This window comes from Manis javanica, chromosome 4 (assembly GCF_040802235.1).
Source record: "Manis javanica isolate MJ-LG chromosome 4, MJ_LKY, whole genome shotgun sequence".
In the NCBI taxonomy this organism is placed as follows: domain Eukaryota; kingdom Metazoa; phylum Chordata; class Mammalia; order Pholidota; family Manidae; genus Manis; species Manis javanica.
Genome location: NC_133159.1, coordinates 126,431,305 through 126,444,200, shown reverse-complemented (window position 1 = coordinate 126,444,200; position 12,896 = coordinate 126,431,305). Strand labels below are relative to the sequence as shown.

At 42.4% G+C, this 12,896-nt stretch overlaps 1 pseudogene; it reads left to right on the top strand.

Annotated features, from left to right (window-relative positions):
• Nucleotides 1-12,896, top strand: part of LOC140848606 (dynein axonemal heavy chain 9-like) — a 198,895-nt pseudogene that overhangs the window by 92,264 nt on the left and 93,735 nt on the right.

Genomic DNA, 12,896 nt, shown 5'->3' with positions numbered 1-12,896 from the left:
ACTTTGGTGTCCCCATCACCATCTGGCATAAAAAGTGTTAACTCAGAGCTTCTGGTCAACTGTAGACATCAGATTCAGATATAAAGAGAATTCATTTTGGAGGCTCTCTCAGACTGCAAGTTGAGAACATACACACAGTATTGATTTGCTAGGTATTAAAAAGTTAGGCCAGCACACATTATTAACAGCTTTAGTGAGGTATAAGTTAAGTGCCTTAAAGTTCACCCATGATGAATGTACATTTCAATGATTTTTAGTAAATTCATAGAGTGGTGCAACCATTACCAGAATCTACTTTTAAAACTTTGCCATCACCCCCTCTGCAGTCACTCCCCACTCTCCTGCTTCCCAGGCAGCCACTGATCTGCTGTCTCCATTTTCTGGAGAAATATCCTAAATGAAATAATATAATATGGAATCTTTTGCATCTGACGTTTTTCAGTCAGCATAATGTTTTTAAGGTTTGTCTACATTGTACCTTGTATCAGTACCTCATTCGTTTATATTGCTTGGCTACATCATATTTTGTTTATCCATTCACTGCAGATGGACATTTGAGTTTTTTCCAGCTTCTTGGTGTTATGAATATTGCTGCTGTAAACATTCCTGCATAAGTCTTTGTATGAACATATTCTTATTTCCCTTGGGTAAATCCCTAGAAGGGAAATTACTGAATCATACAGTAAGCTTTACTTTTTAAGAAACTGCAAAACTGTCTTCCAAATTAGCTGTTGCCATTTTACATTCCCAGCAGCAATGTATGAGGTTTTCCAGTTTTTCCATACCCTCATCAACCCTTGTGATTGTCTCTTTTTGATTATAGCCATTCTAGCTGGTGTGTTGCGCTATATCATTTTGGATTTAATTTGCATTTCCTCAATGACTGATGATTTTAAACATCTTTATGTGCTTATTACCAAAAGGCACATTTCAAACTCAATAGAAATATAAATTCTTTTTTTAAATTTTGATATCATTAATATAAAATCATATGGGCAACACTGTGGTTACTAGATTCCCCCCATTATCAAGTCCCCACCACATACCTCTACAGTCACTGTCCATCAATGTAGTAAGATGCTATAGAGTCACTAGTTGTCTTCTCTGTGCTACACTGCCTTCCCCATGCCCCACCCTATATTATATGTGCTAATCGTAATGCCCCTTATTCCCATTCTCCCTCCCTTCCCACCCACCCTCCCCAGTCCCTTTCCCTTTGGTAACTGTTAGTCCATTCTTGGGTTCTGTGAGTCTGCTGCTGTTTTGTTCCTTTAGTTGTTGCTTTGTTTTTATGCTACACATATGAGTGAAATAATTTGGTACTTGTCTTTCTCCACCTGACTTATTTCACTGGGCATAATACCCTCTAGCTCCATACATGTATTTGCAAATGGTAGGATTTGTTTTCTTCTTATGGCTAAATAATATTCCATTGTGTATATGTACCACATATTTATCCATTCACCTACTGATGGACACAGGTTGCTTCCATTTCTTGGCTATTGTACATAGTGCTGCGATAAACATAGGGGTGCACATGTCTTTTTGAAACTGGGATCGTACATTCTTAGGGTAAATTCCTAGCGGTGGAATTCATGGGTCAAATGGTATTTCTATTTTTAGTTTTTTGAGGAACCTACATACTGCTTTCCACAAAGGTTGAACTAGTTTACATTCCCACCAGCAGTGTATGAGGGTTTCTCTTTCTCCGTATCCCAACCAGCATTTGTTGATCCTAGTCTTTTCTATGTTGGCCATCCTAACTGGTGTGAGGTGATATCTCATTGTGGTTTTAATTTGCATTTCCCTGATAATTAGTGATGTGGAGCATCTTTTCATGTGCCTGTTGACCATCTGAATTTCTTCTTTGGAGAAGTGTCTGTTCATATTCTCTGCCATTTTTTAATAGGGTCATTTGCTTTTTGGACGTTGAGGCATGTGACTTCTTTATATACTTTGGATGTTAACCCCTTGTTGGATATATCATTTACAAATATAATCTCCCATACTGTAGGATGCCTTTTTTTTCTGCTGATGGTGTCCTTTGCTGTGCAGAAGCTTTTTAGCATGATGTAGTCCCATTTGTTCATTTTTGATTGTGTTTCCCTTGCCTGAGGAGATGCATTCAGGAAAACATTGCTAATGTTTATATTCAAGGGATTCTTGCCTATATGTTTTTCTAAGACTTTTATGGTTTCATGACTTACATTCAGGTCTTTGATTCATTTTGAGTTTACTTTTGTGTATGGGGTTAGACAATAATTCAGTTTCATTCTCTTGCATATAGCTGTCCAGTTTTGCCAACACCATTTGTTGAAGAGACTGTCATTCTCCCATTGTATATCCATGGTTCTTTTATCATATATTAATTGACCATATATGCTTGGCTTTATATCTGGGCTCTCTAGTCTGTTCCATTGGTCTATGGGTCTGTTCTTGTGCCAGTACCAAATTATTTTGATTACTGTGGCTTTGTAGTAAAGCTTGAAGTCTGGGAGCGTAATCCCCCTGGATTTATTCTTCCTTCTCAGGATTGCTTTTGCTGTTCTGGGTCTTTTGTGGCTCCTTGTCAATTTTAGAACTATTTGCTCTAATTTGTTGAAGAATGCTGTTGGTATTTTGATAGGAATTGCATTGAATCTGTAGATTGCTTTAGGCAGGATGACCTTTTTGACTATTAATTCTTCCTAGCCAAGAGCATGGGATGAGTTTCCATTTGTTAGTGTCCTCTTTAATTTCTCTCATGAGTGACTTGTAGTTTCAGAGTATAGGTCTTTCACTTCCTTGGTTAGGTTTTTTCCTAGGTATTTTATTCTTTTTGATGCAATTGTGAATGGAATTTTTTTCCTGATTTCTCTTTCTGCTAGTTCATCATTAGTATATAGGAATGCAACATATAAGACCTAGCAGTTTTGGAGTGGGTTCTTTAGGGTTTTTTATGTACAATATCATGTCATCTGCAAACAGGGACAGTTTAACTTCTTCCTTGCCAATCTGGATGCCTTTTATTTCTTTGTGTTGTCTGATTGCCATGGCTTGGACCTCTGGAACTATGTTGAATAAAAGTGCTGAGAGTGGGCATCTTTGTCTTGTTCCCAGTATTAAAGGAAAAGCTTTCAGCTTCTTGCTGTTAAGTATGATGTTGGCTGTGGGTTTGTCATATATAGCCTTTATTATGTTGAGGTACTTTCCCTTTATACCCATTTTGTTGAGAGTTTTTATCATGAATGGATGTTGAATTTTGTCGAATGCTTTTTCACCATCTATGGAGATGATCATGTGGTTTTTGTCCTTCTTTTTGATGTGGTGGATGATGTTGATGGATTTTTTAATGTTGTACCATCCTTACATCCCTGAGATGAATCCCACTTGATCATGATGGATGATCTTTTTGATGTACTTTTGAATTCAGTTTGCTAATATTTTGTTGAGTATTTTTGCATCTATGTTCATCAGGGGTATTTTTCTGTAATATTTTTTTTTTGTGGTGTCTTTGCCCTGCTTCATATTAGAGTGATGTTAGCCTCATAGAATGAATTTGGTAGCATTCCTGCCTCTTCTACTCTTTGGAAAACTTTAAGGAAGATGGGTACTAGGTCTTTACTAAATATTTGATAAAATTCAGCAGGGAAACCATCTAGTACAGGAGTTTTGTCTTTAGGTAGGTTTTTATTACCAATTCAATATCCTTGCTGGTAATCGGTCTATTCAGATTATCTGTTTCTTTCTGGGTCAGACTTGGAAAGTTGTGTTTTTCTAGAAAGTTGTCCATCTCTTCTAGGTTATCCAGTTTGTTAGCATATAATTTTTCATAGTATTCTCTCATAAAACTTTGTATTTTGTGGTGTCCATAGTGATTTTTCCTTTCTCATTTCTGATTCTGTTTATGTGTGTAGACTCTCTTTTTTTCTTGATAAGTCTGGCTAGGGGTTTATCTACTTTATTTTCTCAAAGTACCAGCTCCTGCTTTCATTGATTCTTTCTATTGTTTTATTCTTCTCAATTTTATTTATTTCTGTTCTAATTTTTATTATGTCTCTTCCTCTACTGACTTTGGACCTCATTTGTTCTTCCTTTTCTTGTTTTGTTAATTGTGAATTTAGACTGTTCATTTGGGATTGTTCTTCTTTCCTGAGGTAGGCCTGTATTGCAATATATTTCCCTCTTAGCACGGCCTTTGCTGTGTCCGACAGATTTTGTGGTGTTAAATTATTATTGTCATTTGTCTCCATATATTGCTTCATCTCTGTTTTTATTTGGTCATTGATCCATTGATTATTTAGGAGCATGTTATTAAGCATCCATGTGTTTGTGGGCTTTTTCATTTTCTTTGTGTAATTCATTTCTAGTTTCATACCTTTGTGGTCTGAGAAGCTGGTTGGTACAATTTCAATATTTTTTAATTTACTGGGGCTCTTTTTGTGGCTTAGTATATGACCTATTTTTGAAAATGTTCCATGTGCACTTGAAAAGAATCTGTATCCTGTTGCTTTTGGATGGAGTGTTCTGTAGATGTCCGTTAGGTCCATCTGTTCTAATACGTTGTTCAGTGCCTCTGTCTCGTTACCTATTTTCTGTCTGGTTGATCTGTCCTTTGGAGTGAGTGGTGTGTTGAAGTCTCCTAAAATGAATGCATTGCATTCTATATCCCCCTTTAATTCTGTTAGTATTTGTTTCACATTTGTAGGTGATCCTGTTTTGGGTGCATACATATTTATAATACTTATATCCTCTTGTTGGACTGATGCCTTTATCATTATGTATTGTCCTTCTTTGTCTCTTGTTGCTTTATTTATTTTGAAGTCTACTTTGTCTGATACAAGTACTGCAACTCCTGCTTTTTTCTCCCTGTTAGTTGCAAGAAATATCTTTTTCCATCTCCTTACTTTCAGTCTGTGTATGTCTTTGTGTTTGAAGTGAGTCTCTTGTAGGCAGCATATAGATGGGTCTTGTTTTTTCATCCATTCAGTGACTGTATGTCTTTTTATGGGTGCATTCAGACCATTTACATTTAGAGTGATTATCGATAGACATGTACTTATTGCTATTGCAGGCTTTAGATTCATGGTTACCAAAGGTTCAAGGGTAATTCCCCTACTATCTAGCAGTGTAATTTAACTCACTTAGTATGCTATTATAAACACAACCTAAAGGTTCTTTTTTTTCCCTTCTTTTCCTTCCTCCTCCATTCTTTATATATTAGTTTTCATATTCTGTACTCTTTGTCTCTCCCTTGATTCATTTGGGGGTAGTTGAGTTGATTTTGCATCTGCTTAGTAATGAATTGTTCTACTTTGTTTGCTGTGGTTTTATTTCCCCTGTTGACAGCTATTTACCCTTAGGAATACTTCCATCTATAGCAGTCCCTCCAAAATGCACTGTAGAGGTGGTTTGTGGGAGGTAAATTTTCTCAGCTTTTGCTTATCTGAAATTGTTAAATCCCTCCTTCAAATTTAAATGATAATCTTACTGAGTAGAGTATTCTTGGTTCGAGGCCCTTCTGCTTCATTGCATTAAATATATCATGCCACTCCCTTCTGGCCTGTAAGGTTTCTGCTGAGAGGTCTGATGATAGCCTGATGGGTTTTCCTTTGTATGTGATCTTTTTTCTCTCTCTAGCTGCTTTTAAAAGTCTGTGCTTATCCATGATCTTTGCCATTTTAATTATTATTTGTCTTGGTGTTGTCTTCCTTAGGTTCCTTGTGTTAGGAGATCTGTGCACCTCTGTGGCCTGAAAGAGTGTCTCCTTCTCCAGATTGGGGAAGTTTTCAGCAATTACCTCCTCGATGACACTTACTATCCCTTTTCCTCTCTCTTCTTCTTCTGGTACCCCTATAATGCAAATATTGTTCTGTTTGGATTGGTCACACAGTTCTCTCAATATTCTTACACAGTTCTCTCAATATTCTTTCATCTTTGAGATCCTTTTTCCTCTCTGTGCCTTAGCTTCTTTGAATTCCTCTTCCCTTATTTCTATTGCATTTACCATCTCTTCTACTATATCTAACATGCTCTTAAATCACTCCAGTATATGTTTCATTTCAGATGTGGAATTTCTTAATGATTGAAACTCCATCCTAAATTTGTCCCTGAGTTCTTGAATATTTTTCTGTACCTCCATGAGCATGTTAACGATTTTTATTTTGAACTCTCAGGAAGATTAGTGTGTTCAGTTTCATTTGTCCCTTTTTTTAGTGTTTCTGATATTTTTGTTTGAACCAGGTTCCTTTGATGTTTCATATTTGTATGTGACACCCTCTAGTGCCCAGAAGCTCTAGTCTCTTGAGCTGCTCAGCCCCTGGAGTGATGTCAGGGTCGCATGGGAGTGGCACTGGTGCCTGCGGGGAGGAAAGAGCTGTTTCCGGCCTCCTGGCTGCAGTGCCTGTCTCCACTGTCAGAACCAGTGGGCCAAGCACACAGGTGTAAGCCTCTGCGCTTTGCATCTGTAGCTGCAGTAGACAGGCCCTCCCTCTGGTTGGCCTGATGGCAGGGCAGAGACTGATGGTTTGTGAGCTGGTGCCAACAGGCCAGGAGGAAGAGACAGGAGGCTGCATATCACAGTGGGGTCCTCAGAGCTGAGCAGCCAGCCAAGGGACAGAGTGCCTGAAGATCCTGAAAGTTCCCAAACTGCTGGGTGCAGCACACCCAGACAACCCTGTCCACCTATCCTTTCCCTGCGCAACAAGCTCCATGTCATCCCTGCCCCTTCAACAGCCCTCTTGCTGTTAGGAAGCCTCTCAGACCGCCCACATTTTCCTTGGTCCCAGTGTGGCCAGATGTTGATCCCTGTCCTCCACAAATGGCTGGAATCTCAGTCTCTCCAAGTATTCCACCTGTCTTAGCTTTCCAAGCCCACCAGTCTCCAGAGCACCATGCAGTGTAGGTCTGTGTTCCCAAAGCAGATCTCCAGGGCTGGTTGTTCAGCAGTCCTAGGCTTCCACCCTCTCCCTGCTCCATTTCTCTTCCTCCCACCAGTGAGCTGGGGTTGGGGAATGGCTTGGGTCCTGCTGGCTCAAGACTTTGGTATGTTACCCTGTTTCATGAGGTCTGCTCTGTTCTCCAGGTGTATGCAGTCTCATGCACCTTTCTTTCCTGTTGCTCTCTTAGGAATAGTTGTTTCAACTATATTTTCATATTATATGTGGGTTTGGGAGGAGTTCTCTGTCTCATCTCTCATGCCACCATCTTGAATCTCAATCCAGTATAAAATCCTTTTTACAAAACATCAGAAACAAGCTTAAACATGAGTTTATTTAATTGTCATTAGTAAAAAAAATCGCAGGAGGATTAAACAGATTGAAGGATTGATCCATTCATTCATGAATTTGTTTGTTCCTTATATAATTATTGAGGACCTATATGTGGGTGGAGCCATGCTAGATTCTGGAGATGAAGCACTGAATAAGATATAGACCTATCTTCATATACCGTATGAAGATATATGTGGAAGATGTGTATGATATATACTTTTGGAAGTTGAAGCAGCCCAGCTGAGGGACATCTCTTCATTTACCTCAGGGTGGAGGGTTCTGGGAATACTTAGTTGGTAATGTCAAATATGAGCCTAAAGGAGTTCATAGCCATCGTACAGGCAAAGATTGAAGAGGAACCTGATCCAGGTAGGCTGGAAGGGTTAAGGAAAGGAGAGAGAGGGACAAGCACAGTCCTATTGTGTCTGGGTATCTTTGTCCGTTCAGGCTCCTATAAGAATAACCACAGACCAGAGGCTTACAAATAACAGAAATACATTTCCCACAGCTTTGGGGGCTGGGACATGCAAGATCCAGGTGCCAGCATGGTCAGGTCTCATGAGCTTTCTTGCTGTGTCCTCACACAGTGGATGGGCAAGGGATATTTCAGGGCCTTTTCCATAAGGGCACTAACCCCAGTCCTGAGGGCTCCACATTCATGACTTCACCCCCCCCCCCCAAAGGCCCTGCCTCCTATTACTATAGTCTGTGGGAATTAGCCTTTCAACCTATGAATTTGAGGGAGACTGAAATGTTCAGACCAGAACACTGGGCAAGTGAAGATGGCTCTACAGGAGCAGGCTTCAGAGTCCTGGGGGTTTTGAGGAGGGAAACAATGAGAAGTGAGCTAGAGAGGTAAGCAGGGGCAAGACCAGGAAGGGCCTGGAGGAAAGCCACTGATGCCCTTCGGGGAGATAGCCATGATCAGATGATTGTGTAGGAAGCTCTTCACATATTACTGTGGGGAACAAACAGGAGTGGGGGGCTCTGGGCTTTCCTTTCTGGAATCTGTGTTGGGCCTCCCATGGCTTTGAGCCCCAGCCTATCTCGTGAGGACCGAAGTGGGCCAGAATACTCTGTCGGGCCTCCCGTGGCTCTGAGAATGACCTACACCCTCCTGTGTTTGGCAGATGCTACATCACCCTCACACAGTCTCCGCACCTGACCATGAGTGGAGCTCCGTCAGGACCTGCAGGAACAGGCAAGACAGAGACCACCAAGGACCTGGGTCGAGCACTGGGCATCATGATCTATGTGTTTAACTGCTCAGAGCAGATGGACTACAAGGTACAGATCCATCTTTGAGAGGGACTAAGACCAGGTTTATCCATGCCACCTGGCCCAGCTCAGACAGTCAGGTCTCTGTGCCCCTTCCCAGGGGTCCTGGGGGTCCTAGACCCCTGCAAACTTGTCGACCTCCCTATAAACCTCAGCACCATGGAAACTGCTTCCACTGATGAGCTTTGGGACCACAGATGGGTTACCTCACCCCTGGGGTCTTCCTTTTGTCATCTGCAAAATGAAGAAGCTAAACCTATACCCAAAAGCCTGCATTCACTATCTGACCTAGAACCACAGAAAGTTTCCTAAGTGGCCAATATAAAATGGTCACATAAAAGTCATTTGTGCTCTTCCCTGAAAGTGGGTATTTCTCTAGAATTTCTCTTAGAGAAAAGTATTCTGTAACGACAGATTTGACTTCTGATGACAGAATAGATGAACCTCTGCTCCTAACAAGGGATGCCCACAAAAGACGAGTGTGAGGCTAATGTTCTTCATTCAGGCATTCATCATTTTCATGTTTTAAAAAATATTCCAGGTTCGGTGTCATAGAGAAAAGCAAGAGAAGCTAGAGACCCATTAGGTCTCTTCTAAGCTAGGAATATTCTATTCACAACTGGACTTGTATGTAGATTCCTTTTTAAAAACATGTAAAACAGCTTGTCTCACAGTCTCACTATTTTTATTTTGTTTTATTGTACTGCTTTTGTAAACTGAAGTGCCTTTTGAAAACAAGAAGGCATGTAAATAAATTTAGAGTGGAAAAAATTGCATTAAATAGGTCAAATATTTATATATAAATCATGTGATATGTTGATTGCTAAATAAAATGTAAAAATAATTTTAGAGACTGCAAGACGATGTGTGCGGTTGCCACATAAAGAACTCTTCAAATGTGATTCATCAGCTATAACTTTCATAATTTCTCTCATCTATAAAATTTTGCTGTGGAAAGAGTTGAAGAATCCTAGAGCATCATGTTTTCTCATAGCAAAGAAACAAAATGAAATTCAGACCCGAAATACATGGCAGTGCAGTGACAGCCGGTTTGTGAACCGTGCCGTCAGGCCAGGAGGAAGGTGCAGCAGGCTGGGTGTCACAGTGGGGGGCCTCGGAGCTGAGTAGGCAGCCAGGGGGATGGGGCACCTGAAGCTCCCCAAAGTTCCCGAAGAGCTGGGCAGAGCGCGCCCAGACAACCCTGTCCAGCTCTCCCCTCCCCCGCACAGCGGGCTCTGCGCAAACCCCGCCCCTTCGGCAGCCCTCCTGCTGCGAGGAAGCCTCTCAAACTGCCGCCTGTCCTCTGGCAGAGTGTCCGGGTGTGGATCCCCCCTCCACAAACGGCCGGAATCTCTCTCTCAGGCACTCCACCTGAGCTCCTCAACGTCCGAGCACCACACAGTGTCGGTTTGTGCTCCCAAGGCAGACCTCCAGGGCTGGGTGTTCAGCAGCCCCAGGCTTCCACCCCCTCCCCCAGTCGGCCGTTTCTTTCCTCCCCCCTCCCCCCCCCCCCCCCGTGGGTGAGCTGGGGTGGGGGAAGAGCCTGGGTCCCGCCTGATTAAGGCTTTAAGGCTTTTGTACGTTACCCGCTGGGGTGGGGGGAAGGGCCTTGGTCCCGCCTGATTAAGTCTTGTAAGTTACCCGCTAGGATGGGGGAAGGGCCTGGGTCCCGCCTGATTAAGGCTTTTGTAAGTTACCCGCTAGGATGGGGGAAGGGCCTGGGTCCCGCCTGATTAAGGCTTTTGTTCCTTACCCTGTTTCGTGAGGTCCGCTCTGTTGCTGTTTTAGGGTTAGTTGTATCAATTAACTATATTTTCATTATTTCAATTAACTATATTTCACTATTTGTGGGTTTGGGAGGAACTCTCCATCTCACCTCTCATGCCACCATCTTAAATCTCTCTAGGTAGATGATAGAGAAGTAAATAGATAAAGGATGGGTACGTAGATAATACATGATAGATAAATGGAGAAGATGAACAGACATGGGTAGGTACATAGATGATAGAAAGGTAAATAGATAAAGGATGGATGGGTAATAGATGATAGATAAATAGATAAGGTAAACATTGACAGGATAGACAGGCATGGGTAGGTAGCTAGATGATAGACATAGATTGATTATGATAGAGTATAATCCAGTTTACTTGGAGAGTTGAGGAAGATATAGGAGACATACTAGACAGTATGTAGAATGTGTGTTCTACAAACTCTTCTCCCTGGAAGAAGTAGGGGAAGAGCTACAGAATGGTCAGGAAAGACATCATGGAGGATGAGAGACCCGTGGCTGTTTACTGTGCCAAACGGGGGATGTAACATTTTAACACAGCCTAACGCATTACAGTGTTAGCTTTAAGGACACAGCCAAGTTCTCTGTGCTGCTCCTGGGGCTGACTTCACCCTGCGCTCTCCTCAGAGAGCATGGTTGGGACGAGCAGAGGAGGAATAGAAGTCAGGAAAATCTGTTGTGCCTTTCACCAGGCATCCGTGTGATGGGCTGTGCACGATTCCCACAGCAGCATGCTCTCTGGAGAACAAGCTAGAAATGAACACAGAGCACTGGTGAGGACATCAGAGTGGATGGGGGAGCAGGAGAAGATGGGAGATAGGGTTGAATAAGGGGAGGGACACAAAACCTCCAAGAGAATGAGACCTCGGTGGTGGGCGGCAGAGACACCCGCAGGCTTTGGAACACGGTAGCATCATGATGAAAGCACAGTATTTCAGGACGACTCCCTGGGCAGCCAGATGAAAGGAGACAGGAAGAGACTGGAAGGAACGAAACTTTGGGTGAGACCATGGCTGTCATTCAAACCAGAGGGCGAGGAGCTGGAGGCTGGGGTGGTAGATGTGGACAAAAAAGGAGAGGCTCAGAAAGCTCCCATGATACCTAGTGGCTATGGAAGGTGTGGGCGGTGGAAGAGGGAGGCGTTCAAGAGGAGAGTGGGGCTGCACTCAAGGACCCACACATCCCCTTTGCCGCAGGATTGCTACGTGGGGCTGTCGGGTCAGCGCTGGACACAGAACAGCATGGAGACTTGGGAAAAGGAAAGTTTTTGCTTTACTCAGTGTCAGTTGGGAAATCTATAAAACTAGCCACTTTCTCTGGAAATGGTTTTAGTGCTAAGACGTTCTTTGTATTATACAGCAGTACTTCCCCCTTGACCTCAATTTGGAGATGCGATTGCTGAGACATCAAAGGGTTTTGAACCTGAAAGAATCTGGAATTATTTGTTGACCTCTCTGCAGCATCAACGCTATAGGACACCTGCGCCCCCTTGAGAAGCGCTGCCCCCTTGGTTTCTGACACATATTTCCACAGTTCTCCTCTAACTCTCTGATCCTGCCTTCCCAGTCTCGTTTCTGGTCCTCTGTTTTAAGTTCAAGTTCTCCCTGGGTACTGATGACTCCCAAATCTACCTCTCTGCTCACCACCGTCTAGCCGTCTCTCCAGCTGGGCAGCAGAGTCCCCATCCGGATGTCCATCTCTCCTACTTGGTTAACCCTCTCTTTTCAGGCAGCTCCTACCCACTCCTGCCTTCCTCCCAGCCAGATCCCTCACCCCATCAAGACTGTCATCTCAATGTGCCTTGTGGTCCAGGGCGCGGATCATAAGACACCCTGATTGTAGCATGTCTTCCTTCTTGGTTCCATCAGTCACCAATGTTATTTCTCCTTCAGCACCTCTCACTGCCACACCTGTTGGTACTGTCCTGTCCTAGCCCAGAAGCTCACCATCGATGGCAAGGAACACACATCCTAGCTTATGGTGCCGTGGTACAATGGCTGGTCACAGGACAGGGCTCTGTGGAGTCCTGGCCTCTGCCCAGGCCCTCAGGATGTAAAGTGAGGCGGAGGCCAGTATCTGCCTATAGAAACTACTCTGTTCTCTTTGATATATTGAATTTCCATTTGATGAAAGGGACCACAACTTTAAAAAGCTTTTAGAATTGCCGTTAATGCAGAAAAGTGTGAATTTTTATTTCTGAATGTCCACATAAGTATTGGTGACATTGACAGGTTACTTTATATATCTCAAATCTAATAATATAGACAGCATGCCTCATTTTATTGTGCTTTGCTTTATTGCATTTGGCAGATACTGCATTTTTTATGGATTGAAGGTTTGTGGCAACCCTGCATCAAGACGGTCTGTGGGTGCCATGTTTTCTGACAGCATTTGCTCACTTTGTGTCACGTTTGGGTAGTGATATTCAATCTTTTTCATTATTATTGTATCTGTTATGGTGATCTGTGATCAAGGATTATGACTGAGCTCAGATGGTGGTTAGCATATTTTAGGAATATTTTTTATTTTGTATTTTTAATGAAGATATATATAATATTTTAATTAAAGTATTTTTAATT